General features: G+C 47.0%; 1 pseudogene; it reads right to left on the bottom strand.

The window, feature by feature from the left end:
- Window positions 1–1,476: 1,476 nt before the first annotated feature.
- LOC141568972 (putative protein FAM10A4) lies at window positions 1,477–3,663 on the bottom strand (annotated as a pseudogene).
- Between the last annotated feature and the right edge of the window lie 11,929 nt (window positions 3,664–15,592).

A 15,592-nucleotide genomic window follows, 5' to 3' on the forward strand; every position in this document is an offset into this window, starting at 1 on the left:
TCTGCCATTGTACTTGGGGGAGTGATCCTCCTGAGGGTCTCACAGTCTCTAAGTGGAAAAGCTGGGATTTGATCCCAGATAGTTTGGGTCTAGAGCCGTAACCACTGCCCCTTCCTGCCTCTCAGCTCTTTCACACCGACAATGACCGGGAGGCCCTTAGAGTGTTTTCCAAGTTTCTGCTCCTTCTGCACTTCAGCCTTCTTGCTTCTGCCATGGCCACTTTAGTCCCCAAACAACCTCTGAACTCTTACACCATGCTGGAGGAGCTGCTGGAAATTCCACTTTGGCACACCATGTAGCATTTCCACCCCGGGTGTCGGCACGACTTCAAGACCACACGTTCTTACCACAGCCTGTGGATGAAGCAATGGAGGAGGGAGCCTCAGGCCTGGTGAACAGCCTTTGCTTGCTGCCTGTGGGCCTCCAGTGTAGCCAGCAGGAATCCTCTAGGGCCCGTGCTTGCTTCTTGCTCTGGAACAGTTCTGAATGCTCAACTGGCTTTTCAAGAACTATCGCCCATCTAGTAATACTCTATTCCCTCCTCGTTCCCTTCCTCTCTTCCTTCCTTATTTTATTTCTTAATTTTTACTGTTTTAATAGATAAGATTTATGCATGGTAAAAAAATAAAAATCAAACAGTACCAAAGAGTGTAGAATAAAAAGTAAGTCTCATTCCATACCTTGCTTTCTCCTACACTTGTTTCCATTCCCAGAGGCAACCACTGTGTCAGTTTCTTGTATTTCTTCCCAAGATACTTAATGCATAAAAGCATAGATCAGTATATCACTGCGCCATTGATTTTTCACAAGTCATATGATACTTTATATCTTGCTTTTTACACTTAGATATCTACCTTGGATGTTATTGCTTATCAGCGCATGAAGAACTGTTTTGTTGTTTGTAACACACATCAGTAGGTGGGATTGAACCTCAGGCTGACTGAAGGTTATCCACTTTTGGATACAGCAACTTGTACTGCAGTGTGTATTGGTGAACATATGCAGTCACTTTGTGGAGTGGAATTGTTAGGTCATAAGATATGCATACCTGTAGCCTATCTATAGATACCTGTAAATACTGCCAAACAGTATTCCAGTGTGCTTGTACCAATTCACACTCACCAGCAAAGTTTTTTCAGATCTTTGGTAACACTTGGTATTGCCAGTTTTTTTAGTTAGAGCCATTTGGGTAGGTGTGTCATGGTATCTCCTTATGGGTTTTAATTTGCATTACCCTGATGACTAATGATGTTGAGCACCTTTTCAAATGCTTGTTGACCAGTTGGAAATTCTCTTTCTTGAAATAAAAACTGTTTCTTATTTCTAAAAATTGAATTGTCTTTTTCTTTCTTTTTTTGTGATTAGTGAAAAAAAAAATGTAGGGTTTATCATACCCTTTTAATTTGGTTTTAAATATTTTTAAAGTTTGAAAGTGTTTAAAGTTTGTAATTCCTAGTAGGAAAACATTATCTGAACAAACACCCTAATGGCAAACCACTATAAAGTGGTACAGCTGCATTTGGGGCACAGGGGTAGGGATTCTCTGCAAAGTGCCCCAGCTTTCTTCACGAGAAGATCAGAGATACAGTGGTTTGTATTATCCCTCTGGCTTCTCCTTCAGCAAGGGCTTTATTTGTCAGAAGGGCATTATGCTTGACCTCCAAAGTTGGCTGACAATTTCCTGATGAGACTCATAACGTTTGGGTTGCTCTGGTATTTTGACATATTTGCTGGGTTCTGGGCCATGTCTTGGAAGGCCGCCATAACTTCTGGATCCTGCATGGCTGCAAGAACCTCTGGATCACTATGAATTTCACCGAGCCCAGGCATTGCTCCCATTCCAGGCATTCTCTCAGGAAAGTGACCTGGAAAAGAGCCACACTGAGCTCCTGATTGTTTCCTGGCTTCTTTCTCCCTCTGGGATCTCAAATTTTCTTCCAGAGCCTTCTTAATCCTTTCCATTTTTTTCTTTGATTTCTTGCTCTTCACATTTCCGCTCATACTTTCTCCAACATTCTGCAATTTTCTGGGCCCTAGGTTGAACTTATTTCAGCATTGCACAAGCATCTTCAACATAATCCAATTTACACACAAGGGCAAGATCAAGGGCTGCTTCTTCCCAATAACTCAGAAGTCTGTGTGCTCTCCCTCGCCAGTCGTAGGGCTGAACTGAATCAGGGATTATTTCAGTAGCTCTGTCACAGGCTCAGATGGCAGCATCTGGCTCCTGTAATTTGATGAAGACATTGGCTCTCTTGGCATGCAGAATGGCCAAGCAAGGATTCAGCCTGATGACAGCTGTGAACAAGTGAATGGATTTCTGTAGTTCACCATCATTTAGGGCATCAATGGCAGTCCCACCCCTTTATTTATGACGTATCTAATCCATCATCTCCTCATTTATCGCTACATTTTCACCTCCCATGTCTTGAGGGGCATCAGTGTCTATTTCAATAACACCTTCAATATCAATTTCTAGATCACTTTCTTCACTTGATGTTTTGTCTGTCTTTATGTTTTCCTCCACCTTCGTACTGTTTTTCCTTCCTTGATGTTTTCTCTTGATTTAGTTTCATGAGTAGCAGGTGGTATTTTACCCCCTCCCCCACGCTCTCCACCCACTCCCTCAGAAAGCACATCTCCTCAGTGTGCAGACGTTTGGGTCCTGCTTATACATTTTCATGAAGGCACACAGCTCGCTCACTTTGTGGGGGTCCCTGGTCCGGAAGCGGTGGGTGTGGCTGGGGCTGCGGCCTGATTCCAGGCCCCGACACTAGCTTGGTGTGACCACATAGAAGTGAATTGTCTTTTTCTTATTGATTTACAGAAGTTATATATTTTGGCTACAAATCCCTTGTTAGATATAATGACCAATATCTTCTTTCAGACTATGGTGTACCTTTTTACTTTCTTAATGTCTTTTGATGAACAGACATTTTTTTATTTTAATAAGGTCCAATTTATCAACTTCTTCTTTTATGGCTAATGCTTTTGGTGTTCTGTTTAAGGAATCTCTGCTTTCCCCAAAGTCATGAAGACATTCTTCTGTTTTCTCCCAGAAGCTTTATTGTTTTACCTTTCAGATCTAGGTCTATAATCCATTATGAATTAATTTTTGTGCTTGACATGAGGTAGGGGTCAAAGTTCATTATATTCCCTATGGCAACCCAATTGTTCTAGTACCAGTTAGTGAAAAGACCATCCTTTCCACTGGGATAAGAGGCCTGCATTTAGTGTTGAATTCTAGTCTTTAAAAGGCATCTGGACACCTGTAGTGTGTTTGAAGCTGAGGGTGAGCCCTAGACTGTGGCCCAGGAGGAAGAGATGAAGGGGTGAGGGGTCCTGATGCTTTGGGCTGAAATAATATGAAACCATCAACTCTAAGGTGGATGAGGCATGTAGGGAAAGGAGGCTGCTTCTTTCCATCTGTGAAATTCTCCTTCTTCACGACGCTTAGAGGGATGACTCACGAGGCCAAGATTTTTTTTCAGCTGTTGCTGGAAATACGAGATTTCCAAGAAACTGCCAGTGGAAAAAAATGAACCCAGCTTTGCATTTTTAAATGTTTTTATTCTTCATGATACCTCCGTCAAATTTTCGCTTCCAGAAGGAAGCAGGCTTTAAACCATAAAAGATTCCATAAGCCAGTATTGCAGCAGCCATAACCAGGGAAAATCCTAAATATTTTGAGGAGTATTGAAAACTGTTTATTTTTGTAACTGAAAGAGAAAGAGTGTCCTGGGCTCAGGTTCTGAAGACATCAGACTGTGGACTAATATTTTCCAGACAGATGACTGCTGTCCAGAGCGTTTCTGGACCACTCCCCAGGGCTTTCTCTCTGGCTACGTGAGCCCTGGCAGCTACTCTGCCATCTGCAAGGGACAAGAAAGCGTCTTTTGTATGTATCAGTCTGGTACTCTGAGGATAGGGCCAAAGGGTGCTTATTATGTCTCATTATTTCCGCAGTGTGTGGGCTTGGACTTGTGGCTGGTGAGCACGGGGCCAGAGAGTGGACATGGGGGTGAGGGCCGTGGCCATTGAGTTGTCACTGGAAGGGAATTTCCTTCCCTGACTTATGGTTGTTCTGAGTACCTGGAGTCTGCAGGGCAGCTGTGCCTGGGGATAAGGCACCCAAGTGGGATGGGTGGGTTCCACCAACCAAGGATCACCCTTGAGGTCCACTCTCCTTGGAAGATGGTAGTGATTGCAATGAGCAAATAGTTTATTCTCTGCCATATTAGGTCAGAGAACGTCAATGCATGCACCTAACAATCATTTATCAAGGCAGGCACTATGCTAGGTGCTGGGTATACATAAATGAACAAACCAGACCCAAACTCCTGCTCTCATAGGGCCTTCATTCTAGTGGCGGAAAACAGACAACAAACAAATAAATAAATTGCGAAGGATGTGAAGTTAAGTTCTGGGGGGAGATGCATAGAGCAGGATAAGGGGAATTGGGAGGGTCAGGGGAAGGCGAGGCCTGTACTTTTACATAGAGATATCAAGGTTGGCCTCAGCGAGGAGATGGCATAGGAGACTCCCAGGAGGAGAGAACGTGAGACACGGATTATCTGGAGGAAAAGTTGTCCATGCAAGTTTGCCTCACTCCTAGTTTAGATAAATTCTAAATTCAAACCTCCCTCCCTCCCTCACTTTCTCCCTGCCTCCCTTCCTTCTTTCCTCCCTTCCACAGACATTAATTAAATGCCCACCATACGTGTACCAGACACTTTCTCACCTCCTATGGTTCTCTTCTCACTGCGAAACGATGGACAGGTGTTCTCAGTTGCTGAGCGTTCTCTAGGCCCCTTGAAACACAATGTGGACATCTTGAGACATGCTCCCAAAATGGCAGGACAGATGGGAATTTAGTGATGGATCGTCTCTCTAATATTAGAACCTCATAGATGCCCCTGGAATGATATTAAATTCTAATATGTTCACTCCAACTCTTTTTATTTCATCTCAACTAGCCCTATCTTCTGAGGCCTTTGATGGGCATTTTAATTAAATCATGAAGAGCCCTTTGTCTCCTGAGAAGGAGGATTGAAATCTCCCCCTCCCTCCCCATCCCTCCACCTCCACATCACTGCACCCCCCAACCCCTCTGCCTCCCCACTGCCCTGACTGCTGAGGAATGTACGTTGTTCCCAACAGGGTGTGGGGATGGCAGGACCCAGTTCTGGATATGGTCTCCACCCCAAACTTCACTCCTAGATTCAGAAGGAGTCTTCCCAGAGATATGGCCGCCACGCGTAGCTGGAGCAGTTGCTGGAGGTGGGATTCTTAACAAAACATTGTAGAAAACAACCTGCCTCCCCATTCCTGTTCTATGTGTCTCTCTGCTCTGGCCTGTTGTAAGCAGCCGTGGACCTTTTCAACATTACACTTCAGCTTTGTGGCTTCCATGACATGACTGGCCAGAGCTATCTTGCTGCACTGTGAATGTCCCTGCCTGGGGGTTAGTCATTCTTCTGTTCATTCATGCATTTTTTTTTCATTCTGCAATCATTCATTCATTTCCACCTTCATGTCCCATAGGCATTTCAACCTTAACACATCCAATTTTGAGTCTCTGATCTACTCCCACCCCTAAATCAGATCCTCCTCTTGTCTTTTCTGGCTCAGTAAGATGCCACTTACTCAAACAGAGCAGCCAGAAACCTGGAAATCACCCTGACTCCGACCTCGTCCTCTCTCTCTGTCTATCAGCATGTCCTGTGCGTCCCATCTCCAAAAGTTTTAGTCCCACCTCTGGCACCCACACTACCTGTGTGACCTTGGGGATGCTGGTTAACCTCTCTGTGCTTTTTCCCATAGTAACATGGAAATAGTATCACTACCTCAGGGGATTGCTTTGACAGGATAGGAGTTAATACATATAAAGAACAGTATCTGGCACATAGTAAGAGCTAAATACCATGTTTCCATGAAAATAAGACCTACCCCCAAAAATAAACCCCAGTGAAGATCGTCAGCCAGACGGACACATTTAGTACGTTATGACGATGTTCCAGAAGAAGATGACAAGACTGTATTTGAATAAATGTAGATTGTTGTCCATGAAAAAATAAGACATCCCCTGAAAATACACCCTAATGCGTCTTTTGGAGCGAAAATTAATATAAGACCCGATCTTATTTTCAGGGAGATACGGTATAAGACCCGGTCTTATTTTTGGGGAAACACGGTGTATGTTGACTGACAGAGATAATAATGTTGGTCGTGTCCCCATCCTTTAGCCAGGGGGGAGTTCATAATATTGTGCTTTTAATGTTGTGGGTTTTAGTTTGAGTGCATGGAATATTACACTAAAATGTAATAAAGGATCAAAGTGTAGGCTCACCAAAAAACCGGTATTGTAAAAGAATAATGATATGGAAAAAGTGTTTGTTTACATATATTATTGTTAAGCAAAACTAAAAAACATGTTACAAAACAGTATTATGGCCTGATCTCATTTTTGTAAAAGAAATTGTGTGTGTGTGTGTGTGTGTGTGTGTGTGTAAAAGAACCAATCCAAGTATTAATAATATAACTACTCTCTAGGGGGTAGGATTACATACGGTTTTAATTGTCTTTTTGTTGCTTTGTATTCTTATACAACAAGTTCTATATACCTCTTACAATAAAAAAAAAGTTAACCACAATAAAAGTAAGCAGTTGCCGTATCATTTGGTAGCTCCCTCGCCTATGTGATGAGGGGTCCACACCCCTTGGCACAGCATCCAGGAGCTTTGTGATCTGGTTCCTCCTGTGGCCCAGTCACGCCTCCCCTCCCCTGCCATTGGCTCCTCCTCAGCTGACCTGCTGTTCAGGCTTCCACGCCTGTACGTATGCTATTTCCTTTGCCTAGAATTCCTTTTCTCCACTTGTCAGCTCAGTGGATAGGTTCTTCAAAACCCAGATTAATGATCCCTAAAAAACATCGTTGATAAGTGGTACTTCATCCGAATTTAATACTTTAGATTTGCAAATGGCACTTTTAAAAATGGAAAAGACTGGGAGAAAATACTTGCAAATCACCTGTTGGAAAAAGGAATCATACCCAGAGCATATAAAAAGGACAAAACTCAGTAGCAAAACAAATGACAAATTTTAAAACTGAGCAAAAGACTTGACCAGACACTTCACCAAAGAAGATACACAGATGGCAAATAAATACACGAAAAGATACTCAACATCATTAGTCAATAGGGAAATGCAAAACCACAATGAGATAATACTCAACATCATTAGTCAATAGGGAAATGCAAAACTACAATGAGATACCACTACACAGCTATTAAAGGGCTACACAAACAAAAACCTGATATACCAGGGGCGACTGGTACATGGAGCAACGGGAACTCATACATCGTTGGTGGAAATGTGATCTCGTATAGCCATTCTGGAAAATAGGTTGGAGCTTTCCCCTACACTTACCACATGACCCAGCAATCCCACTCCTAGGTGTCTAACCTAGAGAAATGAAACTTATGTTCACACAGAAACCTGTATACAGATGTACAGATTCCTCCATGTAACTGTCAAAATGCAGCTGTCCGCATAATTGTCAAAAACTGGAGACCACCCAAATGTCTTTTCAGTGGCTGACTTGTTAAATTGTGGTTCATTCATGCAGTGGATTACTCTTCAGCAACAAAACAGAATGAATTATTGATAGTCAACCCCATGGATGATTCTCAAAGGCATTATGTTGGCTGAAAGAAATCATTCTCAAAATGTTGCACATGCTATGATGCCATTTATATACCAGCCTAGAAAAGGCAAGATACAGGGATGGAGTACATATCACTGGTTACCAGGGATTCAGGTTGTGCGTAGGGGTTGACCATCAAGGGGCAGCATACGAGAGATTTGGGGGGATGATGGAATTGTTCTGTATCCTTCGTATGGGAGTGGTTACAGGAATCGGCATAAGTGTTAAATCTCATAGATCTTTACACCAAAAGAAAAAAAAAGTCAATGGTAATTAAAAAACAAAACTCTGTTCAGAAATTCCCTGCCCTGAGAATCCTGCCCAGTCTTCCTGACACTCAACTCGCTCCTCTGGGTTCCGGCGGGAAAAGCACGATCACACACACTGCATGCAAATCTAGTGTGTGGGAAACGGAGTGGGTGGGAGAGGAGAAGCTCGCGGGAGGTTTCAGTGAGTCAGGTGGTCAATGCCGTGTCACTTCATGCAAGTGTTTGACCTCTTCGGCTTCCAGGTGGAAAAAAACCCCGAGTCACTATTTCACAGGGCACAAGTGGGTACACCAAGCCATCATCAAACTGGCTGTTCACTAAAGTCACTTTAATTGTCTTTGCAACAGGAATTTCGGCCGGCCCTCCGCTTCCTCCGCGCCCAGTAAACGCAGTATCAGGGGTAATTTCCAGTGTCCCCTTATCATCATCTAGCGCCTCTCCTTCCTCAATTCCTGGTAAACCATTTGCTTTTACTTTACCACGAAATCGGAGACTTCCTCAATACAGCAATAGTACCCGTGTTAAATTCTGTGAGGCAGCTGCAAAAATGCAAGTTCCGCACACAGGTTCTCTCGAGGAATGAGTTTACTGTGGAATCCTCGGGGCAATAGGGAAGTGTGGCCAGGAGTGGCACAGCCTGGGAAGTTGTGATGCTGATTGCAGTTCTTTCCAGGCCTGGGTTTTCTCCGCATGGCCTGGCTGAAGCGTCCTGCTCCTCCTGCAGGAATCCACCCTCCCCTCCCCACCCGAGGGTGCCTGTGCTCTCATGGCTTCTTCTGCCCTGTGGCTCCCACCCGCCTCCTTCTCTCTGAGGGTCTTTTGGAGGTCTGCTCTGCTATCAACTGCTGCTCCTCTGTCTGTCTCCAGTTCAAACCTTCGGAGGCAGAGGGTCCACAGGCCACCTCTGAAGTCACTGGCTGCCCCAGGGAGACGTGTCCACCCTTGTCCAATCCACTGGGAAGGGTCACATGATACACAGCAGGGAGACAGGCCCAGGAAACCCCTGAGAAGTGGGTGGGCTGGGGCAGATGTCCTGATTCTTCTAGAAGGACTCTCTCCGAGTAGGAGTTAAGTATGAATGACAAAACAATTACTACGGAATTACAGACCAAACAAGGGCCTGGAACAAAGTGGCAATCACAAAGCCGCCCATGTTTCTGGGCATTTTCCCCACCTCCCCCAACCCAACGCATGCTTCGATTTTCCTTCTGGTCAAACTGAGAGTGTATGTTCCCCCTGACACATCCCTTGGTCAAAGCTCCACGCGATCATCGGACCGCCTAAACAGCAGCCCGAGAGGTGCCTGTCGCCGTTGTCTCTGTGTTACATGGAACCAGGAAACCAGATGGGGCAGGATATGCACATGTGTCAGGAGCCAAAAGCCAAGGTCACCTCCTACAGTAAGGCTCCAAGGAACCTTAGCTGAGAGAACAGAGGGCTGACGTGGCCCAACCAAAGCTGCACAGTCACGTAGAGAAGGAGCCAAGAGGACGTGCTTAGATGTCGGGAAGGCATTTAGAACTTCTTCTTGAATCAGCATCCAACATCCTCAGAGGATGAAGTTGGGGGGAAACTGACCGAACACTTTTCTTCCTCCTCCATTTGGCCTCACCCTAACCCACCTGTAGCTGTGCCACCTGCCCTCCGCCCACATGCCTCATTCCAGTACACCCTATGAATTGCAGCTGCCAGTATCCGCATCTCTGAGCCTGAGGGCTTTTCCAGAACCGAGGAAGGCCCCTCTGCTCACAGCAGGTCTTGGGGTGTTAACCTTCCCTGGGAGCAGCGTCAATCAAGGATGCTCTGAAATGGCAGGGCAAACAGCCAGTAGCCTTGCCTCTCAGGTAGGGCCGCTCTGAGGCCTGAGTTCTACACTGTTCCCTAAATTTCCCTGTGGGGTTGAACTCCTATTGCCCATCGTGATAGCTGACTTAAGAGCGAAACCTTGATGACTGCCTGCCTTTCCCCATTCCCCTACGGATGCCCCCCACACATCCCAAATGCACTCCCACCTGAACCCTTGACCCTTGAAGTATCACAACTCAGGACTTGCCCGGATAATTCTCAACCCAGAAAGCAGCATGGAAGGGCAGAGAAGGGAGGGTGTTCTGGGGAGCCTCGACAAGAAAATTCCTGGCTGGAACGCCCCTGAGAGCTGTTCAAGTCCTTACCCACTGTGCCAGCCCTGCCAGTAACGTGCCAGGCTTGCTCCAGCCAGCATGAGCCACACTCCGGGGACTTAATGAGCAAAACTGTCCATCTCCTGGTCCAGCCTAAGTCTGTCCACCTCAGGTGACCACCTGGGCATTTCCAGCAAAATTCCCTCTGCTTCTGTCATCTCCATGTCATTCCCGGGGAGATCTGGGCTGCCAAGCTGCTGGAATTTGTGTGAATCACGCCCTCCAGTGGTCAGTCAACAAATGACGCGAGACTCAGGGGCTGGGCCTGTTTGAGACCTAATGTAATGAATGCCTTCAGGAAAGATGTTTAGGAAGCCTCTTCTCGACACCTTCTTTTGACAGAAGCCTGCACAGCACATGTGACTTGCCATGGGACACACACACACGTGCCCTAGCATACTTTCCTTGTGGTTACTTGTGTCCCACCTTTATCATTTCTGTCACACCTGCAAGCCACCTACACTATTATTTGCTTAAATATTCTTTCCTCCATGTAACTGTCAAAATGCAGCTGTCCGCATAATTGTCAAAAACTGGAGACCACCCAAATGTCTTTTCAGTGGCTGACTCGTTAAATTGTGGTTTGACCTCTTCAGCTTCCAGGTGAAAAAAAACCCGTCTCTATTTCACGGGGCACAAGTGGGTACACCAAGCCATCATCAAACTGGCTGTTCACTAAAGTCACTTTAATTGTCTTTGCAACAGGAATTTCGGCCGGCCCTCCGCTTCCTCCGAGCCCAGTAAATGCAGTATCAGAGGTAATTTCCAGTGTCCCCTTATCATCATCTAGCACCTCTCCTTCCTCAATTCCTGGTAAACCATTTGCTTTTACTTTACCATGAAATCGGAGACTTCCTCAATACAGCAATAGTACCCGTGTTAAATTCTGTGAGGCAGCTGCAAAAATGCAAGTTCCGCACACAGGTTCTCTCGAGGAATGAGTTTACTGTGGAATCCTCGGGGCAATAGGGAAGTGTGGCCAGGAGTGGCACAGCCTGGGAAGTTGTGATGCTGATTGCAGTTCTTTCCAGGCCTGGGTTTTCTCCGCATGGCCTGGCTGAAGCGTCCTGCTCCTCCTGCAGGAATCCGCCCTCCCCTCCCCACCTGAGGGTGCCTGTGCTCTCATGGCTTCTTCTGCCCTGTGGCTCCCACCCGCCTCCTTCTCTCTGAGGGTCTTTTGGAGGTCTGCTCTGCTGTCAACTGCTGCTCCTCTGTCTGTCTCCAGTTCAAACCCTCGGAGGCAGAGGGTCCACAGGCCACCTCTGAAGTCACTGGCTGTCCCAGGGAGACGTGTCCCCCCTTGTCCAATCCACTGGGAAGGGTCACATGATACACAGCAGGGAGACAGGCCCAGGAAACCCCTCAGAAGTGGCTGGGCTGGGGCAGATGTCCTGAGTCTTCTAGAAGGACTCTCTCTGAGTAGGAGTTAAGTATGAATGACAAAACAATTACTACGGAATTACAGACCAAACAAGGGCCTGGAACAAAGTTGCAATCACAAAGCCGCCCGTGTTTCTGAGCATTTAACTATTAAAATGTAAAAAACTGTTATTCCCGATACCACCCCAAACCACCTCTGAGTAGCATTAGGTACATTGACCCCGAGGGCAGGTGGCACGAAGTCCCTGACAGCCTGTGGCCCACCAGGATGACCACCTATCGTCGCCTTGCTAACTTTTTGACTCCCGTTGGGACACCAGGGCTGCTGAGCTGGAGCTTCCTGGACAAGAGCTGGAATTCCCTGCGTCCAGAGAGATACGGCATCGCCACCGTGAACGCTCACGCATTTAGAAGTGATGGGGGTTGAGACTTTCCCTCTGAACTGAGCCCCCTGCTCTGTCCCCTCACCCCATTTAGTTCTGCCGTCCTTTAAGTGTCTCTTTTGCCTGAAGGATCTCAGCTTCCTTGAGCACCCTGCTCCTCAGCCCCTGAAGGCCCACAGCTCTTAGCATCTGGGCAGCACGGCTGAGCACTTTGGGGAGCTCTAGAGTCAGTGCAGAGCCCTTCGGGGGAGAGTTCCTGGCTTCGGAGTTGGGAAGGTGCCAGACTGCATTTCTGGCTGTCCCGTTTTGACCCATGGGTCCTTGAGCCAGTGGGCCACCTCCTGGAGCCTCAGTGTCCTGACTGTAAAATGGGAACAATGACACTCTCATTGCAGGGTTGTCATAGGGTTGGATGTGCACAGAGTAAGTGCACAAATCCTCCATGCAGTCAATGCTTGAGCACCTCCTGTGTACCACAGTCATACAGCAGTAAGTGTGACAGAGTCCTCCTGCCCTCGTAGAGTTTAGGCTACAGCAAAGGGTGGTCCACCCTCCCTTGTTGTTGTGGATATTCTGGTAGTGAGGAGGACAAAGGCTGTGTCTTTGGGATCACCCCTTTGCCCACCGTTATGCTGTGTCCTGCCTAATAGGCACCCCATAAACACATGGCATAGGAAGAACCTGTCTTTGGAGACTGACAGTTCTGGGTTCAAATCCCGGCTCTGCCCCTTACTCCCTGGATGACTCAGACAAGTCACTTTCCCTTTCTGAACTACAGATTCCTCCTCTGTAAATTAGAGATGACAGTAGCTCCCTCAAAGAGCTGGTGAGAGGAGTCCATGGGGGTTTCTGTGAAGCAGGAGCACGCAGCAGGCAGGGTCTCCTGTCCTCTTTCCTGCCCCCCACCCCCATGCCTGCCTTGGATTGCATGGAGCCGGCACCAGATGCTGGTACCTGGGGGAGAACTTTCAGTTCCAGGTCACCCTCAGTGCTTACCTTGCCCTCGGTTTCCCACCCCCTTCCTGCCACTTCTTTACCTTGCCCCTGGGTGTACTCACATGCATAAATGGGCACACAATGGGGCACACTAGTGGGGAATCATCTGCAAACCCAGTAAGGACCTTGCTCTCAGACGTGGGCCAAGGCTCAGCTCTGCCCCTGATGAGCTGAGTGACATCGGGCTGGTTGCTCAAACTTTCTGTCTCGGTTTCCTTACTTATGAAATCGGCATAATAACAGTACCTTCGCAGGGGGCTACAGGGGTATTGGCTGAGATGCTAAAAGCTCAGGGCCTGGCTATCATTATTGAGTAAGTGCTGAATCCCTGGTAACTGTAACTATTCTTGTCATAGAGAATTACTGGTACAGGAGGGTGGAGGAAGAAAAGACTCCAAGAAAGTCAGTGGGGTGTGGTGCAGGAGGCTTGATCCCCTGGGACTGCCCTGGCTCTGCCTCTCACAGGGGGTAGCAAGTTGGAAGGGGAGGGATGGGGACTCCAGACTGTGAGTTGAAACTCTAGGGTTTTAGCCTCACCACCACCTGGCTGTGAGAGCTTGGACAAGCCACTTCATTTTGCTGAGCCTCAATTTCTCCATCTATATAATGGGACTAGTAATTACCCTCACTTCACAGGCTGCTGTGTGGATTAAATGGTCAATACATATAGATGCCTTGCTTAGTGAGTATTCTCTCTGAGCATTGTTTTTGTAGAAAGAACTTCAGAGTTGCTAACTCCCAAGGGTCAACTGGAGCTGAACCACCTCCACAACTTGGTGCAGGGAGAGATCAACTTTAGTGGATGAAACATCAGTCCCGGAATGATGAGACTAGTGCCGGTTGCTATCGGCTTGGTGCTCATGATGTGCTGGCAACAGAGGAAGGAGGGCATTTCTCCACAGCAGCCTCGGAAACTCCGTCCCCACCCTCGCAGGGCCCCGCCTGTCCTAAGTCTGCCCTTCAAGATAATCTTTGATTTCTCCTGGGCAGCATTCATTTGCTGCGTCCATCATCAGGAGAAGCCCAGGAATGTGGCCTGTTGGGGGAGTTGGGCCAACGGTGAGGCAGCTGTGCAGCCCAGAAAGCCACAGAGAGGGAGATCCATGACAACCCCCAGGAGAGAGCCAGCCCTGGACCTGCACCCGGAGCAACAGGGCCCACTGTGTGTCCTGGCTCAGAGGCTGCCTGCTGTGTGACCATGGCGAATCTCTTAACTTCTCTGTGTCTCACAGTCCTTACTGTTATTTTTATTGCCCTCCTCACTGTTCAGCGATTAAGAGAGTTTTGGGATATGGTGATAGTCACACACAGTATTGTGAATATATTAGAAACCACTGAAATGTATACTTTCAAATGGTTAAAATGGTGAATTTTATAGGAGTTTCAGTCCAATTAAAAAGAAATAAATGAATGTAATGTTACAGAGAGAGAAAGAGAATTGGGAATTTAAAAGCAAATGTTTGTGGTGGGGTCAGGAGGATGGGTAGTTTAGAAGATAGGTTGTACCGTATTTCCCCGAAAATAAGACGGGGTCTTATATTAATTTTTGCTCCAAAAGACGCATTAGGGCGTATTTTCAGGGGATGTCTTATTTTTTCATGCACAACAATCTACATTTATTCAAATACAGGCATGTCATCTTCTTCTGGAACATGTTCATAACGTACTAAATGTGTCCGTCTGGCTGACGATCTTAACTGTGGCTTATTTTCGGGCTAGGTCTTATTTTCAGGGAAACACGGTATTATCTGCTTGATCTTTGTCAAAAGGTAAATTATTATTCTCAGAAATTCTTGCTTGGCTGCCTTTTTGCTCCATAGTTCAAAGCATTTTATTATATCTCATTATTCACTTTATCTTGGCCACTGTTTGTCATATGAAAAGTTGGCCCCAGAGACAAGAGCTGGCTTCTCAAAGGTCACACAGCAGCAGCTCAGTAGAGAACCCAGGACCTTTCAACTTAATCTCAGCCATGTCTTCAAAGCCTGGTGCTCGGGTGGGACAGTAACTGCTGACCCAAACCCTGCCACAGGCCAAGGACGTCATGGTTGGCAGACGTCATGTTACAGCAGGGCCCCGAGGTGATGTGGCAGCCTTGAAATTCAGGCTGATAACGTTCCCAGAATGCAAAGGAACAGGGAAAGGAAGCAGTTACTGAGCTCTTACCCTGCGTCAGGCATTCCAGAGGCACTTTGACTGGCACCACTCCTCATTCATTCATCATTCCATTCACTTATTCAGCTAATGCTTTCCTGAGTGCCCACTCTGTGTCAATCAGTAGGTGTTGGGGATACAGGGTGGTGGGGACAGCACGGTCCCTACCCCTAAGCGTTCCTGATTCACTGGCGAGACAGTCAGGAGATCTGTCTGTCCCTGTCTGGCTTTGCTACAGATTCAGCTGAGACTCCAGGTACCTTGATTTCCACAGCTGTCCCGAGGGGGAGGAATCAAAGAAGACAGTGGACACACAGGTGGTTGTAAGCACCACAGACTTTGGGGGTCATGAAGGGAGGCCCCTGAAGGAGGGAAGCTGACAACAAGATAATGAGGATATGGAGATATTTCCCAGGGACTGCATTTGGAAGAGGTCCTCTCCATTGGGGGTGGGACCATCTAAGAGAGCGAGCCAGGGCACCAGCCTCAAGTGAAGGGCAGTGCCCACATGTCCTGGGATTTCAC

This window comes from Rhinolophus sinicus, chromosome 12, assembly GCF_057876585.1.
Source record: "Rhinolophus sinicus isolate RSI-liver-muscle chromosome 12, RSI-T2T, whole genome shotgun sequence".
Lineage (NCBI taxonomy): Eukaryota > Metazoa > Chordata > Mammalia > Chiroptera > Rhinolophidae > Rhinolophus > Rhinolophus sinicus.